At 48.0% G+C, this 13,513-nt stretch overlaps 1 pseudogene; it reads right to left on the minus strand.

Annotated features, from left to right (window-relative positions):
- Window positions 1–220: 220 nt before the first annotated feature.
- LOC128067772 (polypeptide N-acetylgalactosaminyltransferase 11-like) lies at window positions 221–2,341 on the minus strand (annotated as a pseudogene).
- Between the last annotated feature and the right edge of the window lie 11,172 nt (window positions 2,342–13,513).

Genomic DNA, 13,513 nt, shown 5'->3' on the forward strand with positions numbered 1-13,513 from the left:
ATCATAACAATTTCTGATCAGATAAATGCCCTTCCATTATTAAAATGGATTTAAATAAAGAAGCATAAATAGATTTGAACAAGCATGTCAGTTTCCTGGGTTTTGTCCTTCTCTACAAACTTGACTCTTTATTGAGTTACAGTTGTACTCTGGTTTTCTGTCATAAGCAAAAAAGTTCCTTAACAGCAGCTCAGAAGTGACCTTCACGTCTTGGTGAAGCCTACTTCTTCACCTCCTGGTGGTCCCTCTGCGCTCCAGTCCCCAGTGTATCTGCTGTGCCTCCACTAATCTTCTCAGGCACCTCTGTCCAAGGAGGACAGGTGTGATGGATCACCATTCCAGCCGCAGTGTCCACGTTAACCGTCCAAATGCCACCGTCGTCAGGAGACGCCAACAGAGCAACACAGCCTTCGTGGCTCAGGAGATCAACCACTCTCAGGCACCGTCCAGCTAACACTGGCACAGCCAATTATTCTTCCCAGCTTCAGTTGCTGTGCCCCTCCTGACCCATGACACTCCATGAGCCTCCTGATGAACGTGTTTCTGACATGTCCAGGCAAGGGAGATTATTTAAAACCAATCCATGCTCTTCATTATAAATTCAGATCAGACTTGGGTCACCATAGCCACACCCCTTAAGCACTCCTAGGCCTCCTTCCTGACTTAGGCAGCCCTGGGTCACCAGACACTTACTGATCTGGAGGTGATAGAGCTTCTCCCAGTGAACAGCTTTGGGGGTTTTTTGCCTTCTATTGATAAAATTGGGTTGCAAGGGTTTGGCATGAGGCTCAGATATATGCATCTCTTGGTAAACATTATCCAAATATCATTGAAGTGATTTACAACCCAACTTCCTCCTCAATTCAACATGTTTATTGATATTTCCAAAGCTTTTGGACCCGAGGTCAGGTCTTATGGAAAAGCACTACTTCTCCTATTCATCCGGCTGAACATGAACCAGTCTCCTCATGCATGTCACAATATCCTGACCTTCAGGAGAACCATATGGTCACCTTTTTCCAGATATGTGTCCAACTTTAGAGTGAGGGATGAAGAAGAGTTGACCTCTACCATCCAGATCTGATGTGGTATTTCTAAATTTTCTCCTTCCCAGATATTTGTGCCAGTTCACCGTCCAGTTCAATGAAATGGTTTCTGTTCAAGGCAAACAATTCTCCAGCAGCTGTAGGTGATTTCATTGGGAAAGTAGCTCCTGCTGGTCCTCCAAGCTTGGAGAAGGGAATGAGATCCCATCTGAAGGGGAGCCCCCTGTTGAATCCTCCCCACAACACAGGGGATTGAACTGAGGTGAGGGTCAGCACTGATGGTGTTCGTCACCAGGCACCCGGTCCTCCTGGAAGACAGACAGCAAAGGCTCAGTCACATCACAGTTGCTCTGATTCTTTCATCCTCAGATCAATCCCCCATGTGTTGTATTTATTACTTCAATTTTTCCAAGGAGTTAGTTTTGAACATATCCATCTAGTTCTTCATCCAAATTGCTGTTCACAGGAAAAATCTAAAGAAGCTGGGCTGGCATGTGGTCTAGGAGGCTGTCGATGGGCCGGAGCCAGGCATACAGATTTCATTGTAGAAACAAATAACACCGCCAGTCACTCACAAATCCACTGAGTCAGACTTGTCTTTCCATGCTGTGTTCCTTGTGTGTGGCACATCGCTGCAACAGCCAAGCCCTTACTCAGAAGCTTACTAAAGGCATGTTTCTGATAACCCAGGTCTCTCAACGGCTGATCACTTTCATTAAAAATTGTACCCAATGAAGAAGAGAATTTCACATTATCTTTCTTTTGGCTCTTCAATGTGGTTATCTATGACATAAACGATTTTGTTTGCTTTGAATTATCATTCTAACACTCAACTTGGACCTGGAGTTAAACAGGGATAGAATTTGGGGTGGTGGGGAGGGTGGTGCAGAGTGATCCTTCAGAGCCAGACACCTTGATAAACCCATTCTTGAGTGGCTGAGTCACTTCACTGAAGTTGAAATAAACTAAAAGCAAAACCATCCAGGTTGCAGTTATAAATGGCCATCCACACGGTGATGCTTCTCTCTGTAGACACAGGGTAGCTGAAGGGCCTCTTTCAATGTCTTGGAGCAGAATCTGCTGGAGCTGTAAACTGGTGCTGAAGGCTGGTCCTGGACTGGTGAGGGAGTGAGAAACTCTGGGGATGCAATCTTAGGCTGGGGGAGGTCATGCTTCTGTGGTTTCACCTCGAGAAGCGTGGCTCCAAACCGGCATCACGTGAGGAATTTTACATCTTCCTGGTGCCTCCTGCATACCAAGACCAACGGAATCAGGGCCTGGAGTCTGGGCTCCATTCTGGCCGCATCCACACCTGTCCCACGCGGAGCTCAAATTGTCCGAAACTTCTGTCTGATCATCTCACAACCCTTCCAGAACCATCCAATGGTTTCCCACTGTAATTAGGACAAAGGTCATGTCCTTGTGAAGGCCTGGAGCCCCTCTGAGTTCTGTTCTCCACCAGTCTTTTTCAAATTCATCCATTCACTCACTTTTGGCTGTGCTGGGTCTTCAGGGTTTGTGTGGACTTTCTCTAGTGGCGGCGAGCAGGGGCTCCTCTTTGTTGTGTTGCTCAGGCTTCTCAATGCGATGCCTTCTCCCGTTGTGAAGCTCGGGCTCTAGAGCTGGTGCTCAGCAGTTGTGGTATACGGGCTTAGTTACCCCAGAGCACGTGGAATCTTCCCAGACTAGGGAAAGAACCAGGTCCCCTGCTTTGGCCGACAGACTTAATCACTGCACTGCCAGCGGAGGCCGTCTCCAGTCATCCTGTCATTCACTCACGTGGATGCAACCCAGCTGCCCGCCACCATGAACTTGCTGGAGGCACATTAGCACATTTACTGTGCCTCTAGACTGCCCGTGGTTATTCTTTTCCAGTTTGATTAAAAACACAGGTGCACATATTACTTCTTTCAGGTATCATCTAGGGGCAGAGACAGCCGCTTATCCCATTATAGAAATCACGTACCAAGAATAATGATTGTGGCTCAGAGGAATCTAACTGCGTCACTTCAATAAAGTCAAAGCATTTACATTGCTCTTAAGGAAATTGGGTGTGAACAAGAATGACTGACTTGTTGCTAGGGGAGGTGCCAGCTCTGGATGGAAACTCTGCCAGCCGTGATCAAGAGCACAGGGTCGGGAATGATGGGTCTACCGTAAATATGCCAAGTCTGAGATTCAGGGGGGACTTGGGTGGACAAGTCCAGTGTGCAGTTGGTTGGATGATTTTGAAGAAGTGGGGAGGGTTCTAGGATGGAGACAAGGCTTCAGAAGCATCACGATTTAGGAAGTGGTTCAAACTGAGTGACAAGGTCACCCAGCAAATGGATGTTCAGTGGACGTTTCTGGGGCAGGTGGAGGGAAACAGAGAGAAGATGCAGAGAAAAGACTGTGGGAACCTAAACCAAGGAGTAGAGACGTTTAGCGAAAGAGTGCTGCTGCTAAGTCGCTTCAGTCGTGTCCGACTCTGTGCAATCCCATAGATGGCAGCCCACCAGGCTCCCCTGTCCCTGGGATTCTCCAGGCAAGAACATTGGAGTGGGTTGCCGTTTCCTTCTCCAATGATGACAGTGAAAAGTGAAAGCGAAGCTGCTCAGTCGTGTCCAACTCGCAGTGACCCCAGGGACTGCAGAACCAGCTCCTCCCTTCATGGGATTTTCCAGGCAAGAGTACTGGAGTGGGGTGCCATTGCCTTCTCCGAGAGAGAATGACAACGTGGCAAAAAAAAAAAAAAGACGAGTAGGAAGAAGTCATCTCAATAGTCCAGGCCAGAGGAAGGAGGAGTCTGCAGAGACTAGGTCAGGTATCATTTGAGGACCAGGATGAGGTGGAGGTCAGAGAACAGAAGACAGAGCTGAGAGCAGGCCCTCGACAGATGAAGCAGCTGCACCCCTCTGCCCATTAAATAAAGCTAAAAAAATAATAAAGGCTAGTGTCCCTGTTTTCCAGCTCTCTCTGGCCCACAGGCTTCTTTTTCCAACCTCGTAGCGTTTGAGGTGCACGCGTGTGCTGTGTTGGAGTCACTTGGCTTTCAGATTCTTGCCTTTCATCTATTTAAAGCAAAAAAAAAAAAAAGGAATGTAAAGGCATCCAGTATCAGCCAGGGTTCTCCGAGGAAATAAAACCAAGTATATGAAGAGATTTATTTTAAGAAGTTAGAGCATGTGATCACGGGGGCTAGTAAGTGTGAGTTTCACTGGGCCGGCAGGCCAGAAGCGCAGGCAGGAGTTGCTGTCACAGTCCTGAGATGAAATTTCTTCCTCTTTGGGAAGCCTCAGTGTTTGTTCTTCAGGCCTCCTGCTGATTGGATGAGCAACCCCTCCCCTTACTGAGGGCAATTCTCTCCTTTATTTGCGGTCATCTGAGCATAGATTTGAACCACATCCACTTTCCAGAAACACCTAGGTCAGCGTTTAATTAAGTAGCTGGCTGATGAAGACGAACCATCTCACCTCCTAAATCATGAAAACTGCCAGTCTCCTGGTCCAGGCAGACTTCTGATGAATTGTAGCATTTCTTTAATAAAATGCTGGAAAATGGAAGGGCGTGAGGGTCCTCCTGGTGTGTGTGTGTGATCAATCACTCAGTCGTGTCTGATTCTTTGTGGCTCCATGGGACAGTAGGCCACCAGGCTCCTCTGTCCATAGAATTTTCCAGGCAAGAATACCAGCATGGGTTGCCATTTCCTACTCCACGGGATCTTCCTAACCTGGGAATTCAACCCGCATCTCTTGTGTCTCCTGCATTGGCAGGCAGATTTTTTACCACTAGCACCAATAAGATCCCTCAAATAAGATGTGAAAAACAAAAAGAAGCTGAAATTCACTTTTTCAAACTATGTTTTTCATCTCCTTCAGAATTCCACCCTCTCCTCCTCCCCCCACAGCCTGTAAGATACAAGAAACTGTCTTATTATTTATCCTGCACAGCAGCCGCAGAGTAACTTCTCTGCACATGTTAGCAAGCAGGCACCTTTACAACCACAAACAGTGGGGAGCTGATCACTCCCACGCTCTGCTCTTCCGGTGTATTTAACAAGACTAAATCGGTCCTCTGAGCTGGCTGGTTTTTCCCTCCCTTCTTCTCCTGTCAACCAGTCAGTAACATGAGCGGATGAAAACCTAGGGTCTAACCTCTACCATCGCAAGGGTAGTGAGGTCCCCTGAAACACCCACACAGCCACCTCTGAACAATCCTCTTCCTCCCAACAGAATATGGCTGATCCGAAGTGAATCCAATTGCAGGGCTGGTCTGCAGTTTGAGTACTTGCTTTAGGTCAGGATGGAGGGCGCAGGAAGTTGAAAGGGCATCTCTGGGATTCAGGTGGCACTAGTGGTAAAGAACCTGCTTGTCTTCTCCTCTAAACTGCAGGAGACGTAAGAGATGCAGGTTTGATCCCTGGGTCAGGAAGATGCCCTGAGAAGGGTATGGCAGCCCACTCCAGTATTCTTGCCTGGAGAATCCCATGGACAGAGTCTGGAGGGCTATGGTCCTTGGGATTGCAGAGTCAGACACAACTGAATGACTTAGCATAAATGAAAGGAGATGCATAAAACCAGGAAGCTTACCACCCAGGGCTGGGGCGAGGGTGAAGCTAGTGAGGTGCTGGGGGCCACAGGAATTTAAGGAGGTGCTCATTTTCAAATCCATGACAGTATTGAATTAGCACCTCAAAGTGACTGTTTCCTGCAAATTTATGCCCTAGGTGCCTCACTAGCCCTGGCCCTGATACCAGCAGAACATCCCCATCGAGGAACTTCTCATGGATATGTAGGTTTGGGACTGGTCCCCAGAGTCATGTTGGGAATGATCACTCCAGGTGATCCTGGGGCCTGGTTAGGCTTGGGAACCACTATAGGACCAAAGTGTCTGTTTGGACCTATAGTTTGGTTAGGACCAAAGTGTGTGTTTTCACCTCCAGCTGCTGGGGTTGGCAGCTGCTGTGGGTCACAGTAAGGATATTGATCTTTACTCCATCTATGCCAAGACGGAGCCACTGAGGGCCTTGTGGAAGAATGATGTGGTGTGACTTGGGTTTGAAAAGAATCGCTCTGGCTGTTTGGATTGAGAAATAGATGGAGGTGGAGCAGAAGTAGCAAGAGAAGTCTATAGCAGACATGGCTAGACATGAAATGATATTTGTCCATCAGATCTGGAATTGTTTGGAAAAGAAGCACCAATGAGGTGCACTTGGGGGTGGTCTGGGGGTGAGAGAGAAAGAGGGAATCAGGTTGTATGACTCCAGGACTTTTAGCCAGAGCAACCAGAAGGACGGACTCTCCACTGACCTGTTGTAGGGAAAGCTGTGGGAGAGGCGGGGGGTGAGGCAAGGTCAGGGCTCAGCTGGCTGAGTCTGAGATGCCCAGGTAACTCCTAAGTGGAAATGTCCCCGTGCTCAGTGGACGGTCTGAGTTCAGGGGAGCAGTCTCGACATAGACACCAATTTTGGAGTCATTAATGGTGTGAGATGAGCAGAATTCCAGAAAGGAAGGGGTCTAAGATCTGAGTCCTGCCTCCTACAGCCCCCAATCTCAATGATGAGTCTGTGATCCAGTAGCAATGCATGGATATCGGTGGGGTCTTTTAAAATCAAAGATCGTTCACATCCGCTGTCTTGGCAGATACTGGGTGAATGCTTGTTATGTGGCTGACTACAGGCTCCACAATCCAGTTCTAAGCCATGTCCCAGCTCCCCTGGGGCCACCCTTGCCGAGCCTCCTGGGACTGATCCTGGTTGTGCCATCTCACCCACCCCCTGTCCTCTGCATATTCCCTTTCCTCTCTTTACAGAGCTCTTCCCATTTCTCCAGCTGACAAGTCCACCTCATTCAGGAACCAGATCGCAAGTCCCCTCCTACATTAGCAGATTTTTAGGGCCACACCTATCAGGAGACAGCCCCAATCTAGGTTGGGGAAAGAAGTGGGAGTGTGGTGGGCTTCAGGTGCTAAACCACAGCGGGGAAGATAGAGGCCAGGCCAGGATGAGGGACTGTGCGGCCAGCAACTCTGAAGAGGGGTAGGGTCTATGAAAAGTCGCATGCCCCACTCCCTGCATATTTGAAGCAAAATGGGGAGTTTGACGGGTCTCTTCAAAATGCCCCAGACTTTCCCGGCCTCGGGCAGGGAGGCAGCTCTGCTCTCTGGCTCTGTAACTGTTTGCAGCTTGTTTGCTCTGATTCCTGGTTTGCTGTCAGCCTCCCATTGTAGACTGTGAGCTGGCAGAGGGAAAAAGTTGCATTTACTGAACAGCTTGTGGATCAATCAGTGGCCAGAAAGCAAATAGACGCTCAGTAAAGAGAGTGCAGTGAAGAAGGAGGCACAGACTCTGAGATGGTGTGGGTGCCCCAGAGACACACAGACTCTCATCTCTGCTCCCAAACCACATGCATCCAGGCTCCAGGAGACCAAAGCCACAGCGCCTACCTTTGCCTCTGGAAGACCAAGTGCTTGTCCAAGCTGTTCACATCCACGTCACTGAAACTGTGATGCAGTCTATCCTCTGATGTTAAAGATTAAGAAATACCAGCTACCCAGGAGCCCAGGCAGCCTTCGGCAGAGGGACTCCATGAACAGGAGGATTTGTGGTCAGCTGTCCTGGAGATTTCTCCTACGTCATCCACGGCACGGATGGTGACTTTCCATTGTGATTTCCAGGAGTACGTGTGTCTCTTAAGAGGCGATCACTTGTGCACTTGTGGGTATAGAATTTCACATCTCTAACATACAAGCATTTGTATACACACACACACACATACACACACACACACCCCTCAACACAGAAGATGCACAAGAACAAGGACTGCCGGTCTCCTGATTGCATGGGAAGGTGCTGAGTCTTCCGAAGCTACCTCTGTCTGGACCACCGTCTCCATGGAAACCTTGAAACCAGACAGGACTAGGCCAGGCTGAGTTATTTGTCTCCTAAATAAGGAGCCACAGCAGAGTCCAGACCCTGCGGCTAAGAGTTAATAAGATGACAACCTTTCAAATAGACAAGCACTACACTTCTCTGCCTCTAAATACTGGGTCGCGTAGAGCAGAGAGAGTCCTTCAAAGAGAGCCAAATGCACTTCTGCGTGAATATAGTCTGTGCTAGGACCAAATTCAGGCTGGTGTCTTCAGAGACAGGAATATCAATTCATATGATATAGATACTGTTCAATAGCACTGCTGCTGCTGCTGCTAAGTCACTTCAGTCGTGTCAGACTCTGTGCGACCCCGTAGACGGCAGCCCACCAGGCTCCCCCGTCCCTGGGATTCTCCAGGCAAGAACACTGGAGGGGGTTGCCATTTCCTTCTGCAATGCATGAAAGTGAAAAGTGAAAGTGACGTCGCTCAGTCGTGTCCGACCCTCAGCGATCCCATGGACTGCAGCCTTCCAGGCTCAATAGCACTAACAGAAATAAAATAATAATAGCCATCCATAGATGCGCATTTACCGTGTGTTGGGCACTGGATGTAATTGTTTACCTAAAATTATCTCCTGTAATCCACACAAGGGTAGACACTATGGTTACATAAACGCCCTCAGGATTCCCAGTCCAGTGGTTGCCTGCCTCTGCTGGGGTCCCCGGACATCCAGCTGTACCTGACTGTTGCTTGGATCTGCTCTCCCCTGGTCCACTGCCCTTCTTCTGATAACCACACTTTGGTCTTCCTTGGAAAAGGCACTTCCCTGCTCTCTGTCTGGGTTGACAGGCAGAGCTGACTGCCTTCCAGTTCCAGGGCTGGATGTGTGACCCAGATCTGGCTGGTCAGCACCTTCCTTGGCCACAATCATACCAGTTCATGGATGGACACTTGGCCTGAGTCAATCCTGTGAGGATATAGGCTTGGAACTGTCAAACACCTGTTTGGGTTGCTTATTGCTATATAACAAGCCACCCCAAAACTTAGTGGCTTAAAGCAACAACCATATTATTATCTCTCAAGATTTTGTGGCTCTATTGGTATCATCAGGGAGGTACCTCTGTTCCACATGATGTCTGGGCTGTACTCACCTGAGGGCTCTTGTTTACCACCCAGGGCTGGGACAAGGGTGACAAGTGAGGTGCCAGGTGTTCAGTCGTTCAGTCGTGTCCAACTCTTTGTGACCCCATGAACTGCAGCACGCCAGGCTTCCCTGTCCATTACCACCTCCCGGAGTTTGCTCAAACTCATGTCCATCGAGTCGGTGATTCCATCCAACCATCTCACCCTCTGTCATCCCCTTCTCCACCTGCCTTTAATCTTTCCCAGCATCAGGGTCTTTTCCAATGAGTCAGCTCTTCAAGTCAGGTGGCCGAAGTATTGGAGCTTCAATTTCAGCATCAGTTCTTCAAATGAATATCCAGGATTGATTTCCTTTAAGACTGACTGATTTCATCTCCTTGCAGTCCAAGGGACTCTCAAGAGTCTTCTCCAGCACCACATTTCGAAAGCATCAATTCTTCAGTGCTGTCTAGGTTGGTCATAGCTTTTCTTCCAAGGAGCAAGCATCTTTTAATTTCATATCTGCAGTCACCATCCCCACTGATTTTAGAGCCCAAGAAAATAAAGTCTCTTTCACCTTCATCAAGAAGCTCCTTACTGAACTAGAACATCCAAGATGGCATTGGTGTTGACTGTTAGTAGAGAAATTTCTGTAGGAAAAGGGAAGCAAGAACTTGGGGGCACACTGAAGAGTCCTTAGTTCCCTGATTGGTCTGCGTGCACCTGAACTGCTGGATTGGGACAGGAGTGTGTGATGAGGAGCTCTAGCTATGGGCTGGCTCTCCTGTAGGCATTTAGGTGCAGCCCAGGGCATACAAGGAGTGGGTGTCTTTGGGGGATGCTCAGCAATAGACTATCCTGCTTGGGGACCCCAAGTTATGTCCATTTGCCCCAGGGAACTCTGGCCCAGCCAGTATCCTCTCTGGTCTTCCTGGTCTGTAGCTTTTGGCTGATAAGTAACATGGCACCCATACTGCCTGTTGATCATCCCAAACCACCTTAGCCTCGAGCTCACCTGTGGATCAGCTGGTTCTAAAGCACAGGTAAAGACAGACCTCCCTGCTCTAGGATATCTGACTCCAGGAATTTTTCAACACAATTTTTCAAGATGTCTCCATGGAGATGATGCAAAGTCATGTCCCTAGTTTCTAAAACTGAATTTACCCTTGGTCAGGTTCAGGGTCAGGAGATGAGAAATCAGCAGGAGAGTGGAGAAGACAGGATGACCAACCATGCCACTCAGGACTGTGCTTTTATCCTTCCCAAGACTCTCAAATGACGTCCTTGTTCAGGCCCTCCTGTACCCTGATCCACAGTTAGAGCCATCTTGACATTTCAAAGTACAGTTAATGCAAAAGTCCTCATTAAAAAAGCAAACCCACAGCCGAAGTTTTGATGGCAGAAAGGTGTCAGAAGTATGTCATAAGAAAGTAAAGGAAAACAATGTGTTTTTCCTTGACACAGGTCAAATTTGAAAAATCGTGGTCAATCCTAATGCTTTCTTGGAGTTACTAGGGAAAGGATCTCTCTTCTCTTGGTGTTAATTTGGTCAAATGAAGGTCTAGCACTACTAAGGCTCATCTCTGATAAAACACATTGAGAACCCACCCACCAGGAAGCAACTTCAAAGAAAATCAGAGACAAGTCATGAAGATAGGTTCTCCATGACCCGCACCCAGATCCAGCTATACCTGATGTCCCACTCACTCCTTGAGTTTCAGTTGCATTAGTTAAGGCATTCCTTTGCATCTTAAGCCCATTTCCATTGCTCTTCTATCACATGCAATTGAAAGAGCCCTAACTTCTCTCATGGGGATGACCCTATGTACCCCCTTCAAATGGAGATACCCTTGAGAAGCAAAGTCAAGGAACAAATCAAATCCTCTTCCTCCACTGGACCTCCACTTACACTCAGACCACTGCCAGCTGAGTTCTTTCCTCTTCTCCATCCCCATAACTAATGCTACTTCCCTTCCCCCGTCTGCACCTCACCTCGACACCCAGTATCCCAAGTCACTTTCCTTTGTCAGCCCATTTTGGGAGCCATTCCTCTCTCTGTCCTTTTCCCTCAGTCATTTTTGGTGCCAGGAACCCCGACTCTGGGAGAGGCCCCTCACCTAATCTCCTGACCCCAGAGGACCACTTTTCCTTCCTGTCCAACCAGTCCATTCTGAAGGAGATCAGCCTTGGGATTTCTTTGGAAGGAATGATGCTAAAGCTGAAACTCCAGTACTTTGGCCACCTCATGCAAAGAGTTGACTCATTGGAAAAGACTCTGATGCTGGGAGGGATTGGGGGCAGGAGGAGAAGGGGACAAAAGAGGATGAGATGGCTGGATGGCATCACTGACTCGATGGACGTGAGTCTGAGTGAACTCCGGGAGTTGGTGGCGGACAGGGAGGCCTGGAGTGCTGCGATTCATGGGGTCGCAAAGAGTCGGACACGACTGAGCGACTGAACTGAACTGAACTGATGCTTGGCAGGAGAGAAGAATCATGCAAAAGCAACACGTAGCATCTTATCAGGGCTTCCCTGGTGGTTCAGCAGTAAAGAATCTGCCTGCAATGCAGGAGACCCGGGTTCAATCCCTGTTTGGGGAAGATCCCCTGGAGGAGGGCATGGCAACCCATTCCAGTATTCTTGCCTAGAGAATCCTAGAACCGCAACCTGGCAGGCTGCGGTCCATGGAGTCACAAAGAGACAGAACTGAAGTGACCAAGCAGCAAAAGCGTTTTATTGAGCTTTTCTAGGACAGAAAAGATGTATATATATATATATATACACACACACACATATATTTCTTTATATATATATGTATATAGAAATACAGAATATAGCTTTTCCTTTAGCAGATTGGTAGACAGTAGGGGTTACAAGCAACTTTAGAAGACAAAAGTGCCTTTATTTAAATTGCTTGAAGACAAATGTTACTTGTTTCCTCAAAAGGTTAATACAAATCACCTTAAAAGTGATCTTGGTAACCTCAACTCCTCTTAGAGATCTTAAATATGATATACATATCTTAGAGATCATATTTCCCACTGACAATGTTTTGGGGACTGGCTTAAGCTATAATTGAGTTAAATGCTCTGAAGAGATTGAATCAGACTCTGAAGTTCAAACAAAGATGCCTCTTGTTTTCCAGAGTTACTGATAGGATCTTAGAGGCCTAGGTTGTATGTGATAGTTCTTTGGGATTGGGGTGGGGAGGAGGAAAGGAAAAGAAAGAAAAATTTAACAGAGCTGAGTCAAATCAGAAGTCATAAACTCATCCCCACAAACCCCAGCCACTATTTTCATTTAAACTAGTGACCAACATGTAAGTCTTGTAAAAATCTCAATTTCAGCCTTTTCTTAAAAATCTAGCCGAGCTGGTAGCTCTGGGCCACCTCTTGGTGGTGGTGTTTTTCAGTCACTCAATCGTGTCCAACTGTTTGCAACCCCATAGACTGCAGCACGCCAGGCTTCCCTGTCCATCACCATCTCCCAGAGCTTGCTCAAACTCATGTCCATTGAGTCAGTGTTGTCATCCAACCATCTTATCCTCTGTTGTTTCCCTCTCCTCCTGCCTTCAATCTTTCCCAGCATCAAGATCTTTTCCAGTGATCCAGGTCCTCAAATCAGGTGGCCAAAGTATTGGAGCTTCAGCATCAATCCTTCCAATGAGCATTCAGGGTTGACTTCCTTTAGGATTGACTGGTTTGATCTCCTTGGTGTCCAAGGGACTCTCAAGAGTCTTCTTCAGCACCACAGTTCGAAAGCATCAATTCTTCAACTCTCAGCCTTCTTTGTGGCGCAATCTCACATCTATACATGATTACTGGAAAAACCATAGCTTTGAATATAGGGACCATTGTTGGCAAAGTTCTGTCTGTTTTTTAATATGCTAAGTTTGTCATAGCTCTTCTTCCAAGGAGCAAGCACCTTCTAATTTCAAGGCTGCAGTCACTGTCCGCAGTGATTTTGGAGCCCAAGAAAATAAAACCTGCCACTGCTTCTACTTTGTGCCCATCTATTTGCCATGAGGTGATGGGACCGGATGCCATGATCTTAGTGTTTTGAAAGCTGAGTTTTAAGCCTTCTTTTCCACTCTCCTCTTTCACCCTCATCACGAGGCTCTTTTGTCTCCCTTCACTTAGTGTGGTGGTTGGTGATTCCGGACTGGGCATGCACGCTGCGTGTGTCCCGTTCCTAGCCTGGCATATTTGGCTGCTACCCTGTCCTGCATCTTAGTCTGAGCGAAAGCAAGATGGCACCTCCTCTCACAAAATGTCACCCCTGGGAAGCCAGCCAGTTAAGGCACATGGATCCTATGCAGAGTGACCGCACCCTTGGCGCTGGCAGGAGAAGAGTGGCAGCTGTTCCAGCAAGGCCCTCCCTCCCCCTGAATCTCTTTGTCTCTTGAGGGTCTCCCCAGCCTCCCTCTAGGCTTGTCTCCTCCACCCTACTCCCCCCTGCATGGGCTAGTGTGGCCGCACATTTGGGCTTGAGACGGT

This window comes from Budorcas taxicolor, chromosome 23 (assembly GCF_023091745.1).
Source record: "Budorcas taxicolor isolate Tak-1 chromosome 23, Takin1.1, whole genome shotgun sequence".
Lineage (NCBI taxonomy): Eukaryota > Metazoa > Chordata > Mammalia > Artiodactyla > Bovidae > Budorcas > Budorcas taxicolor.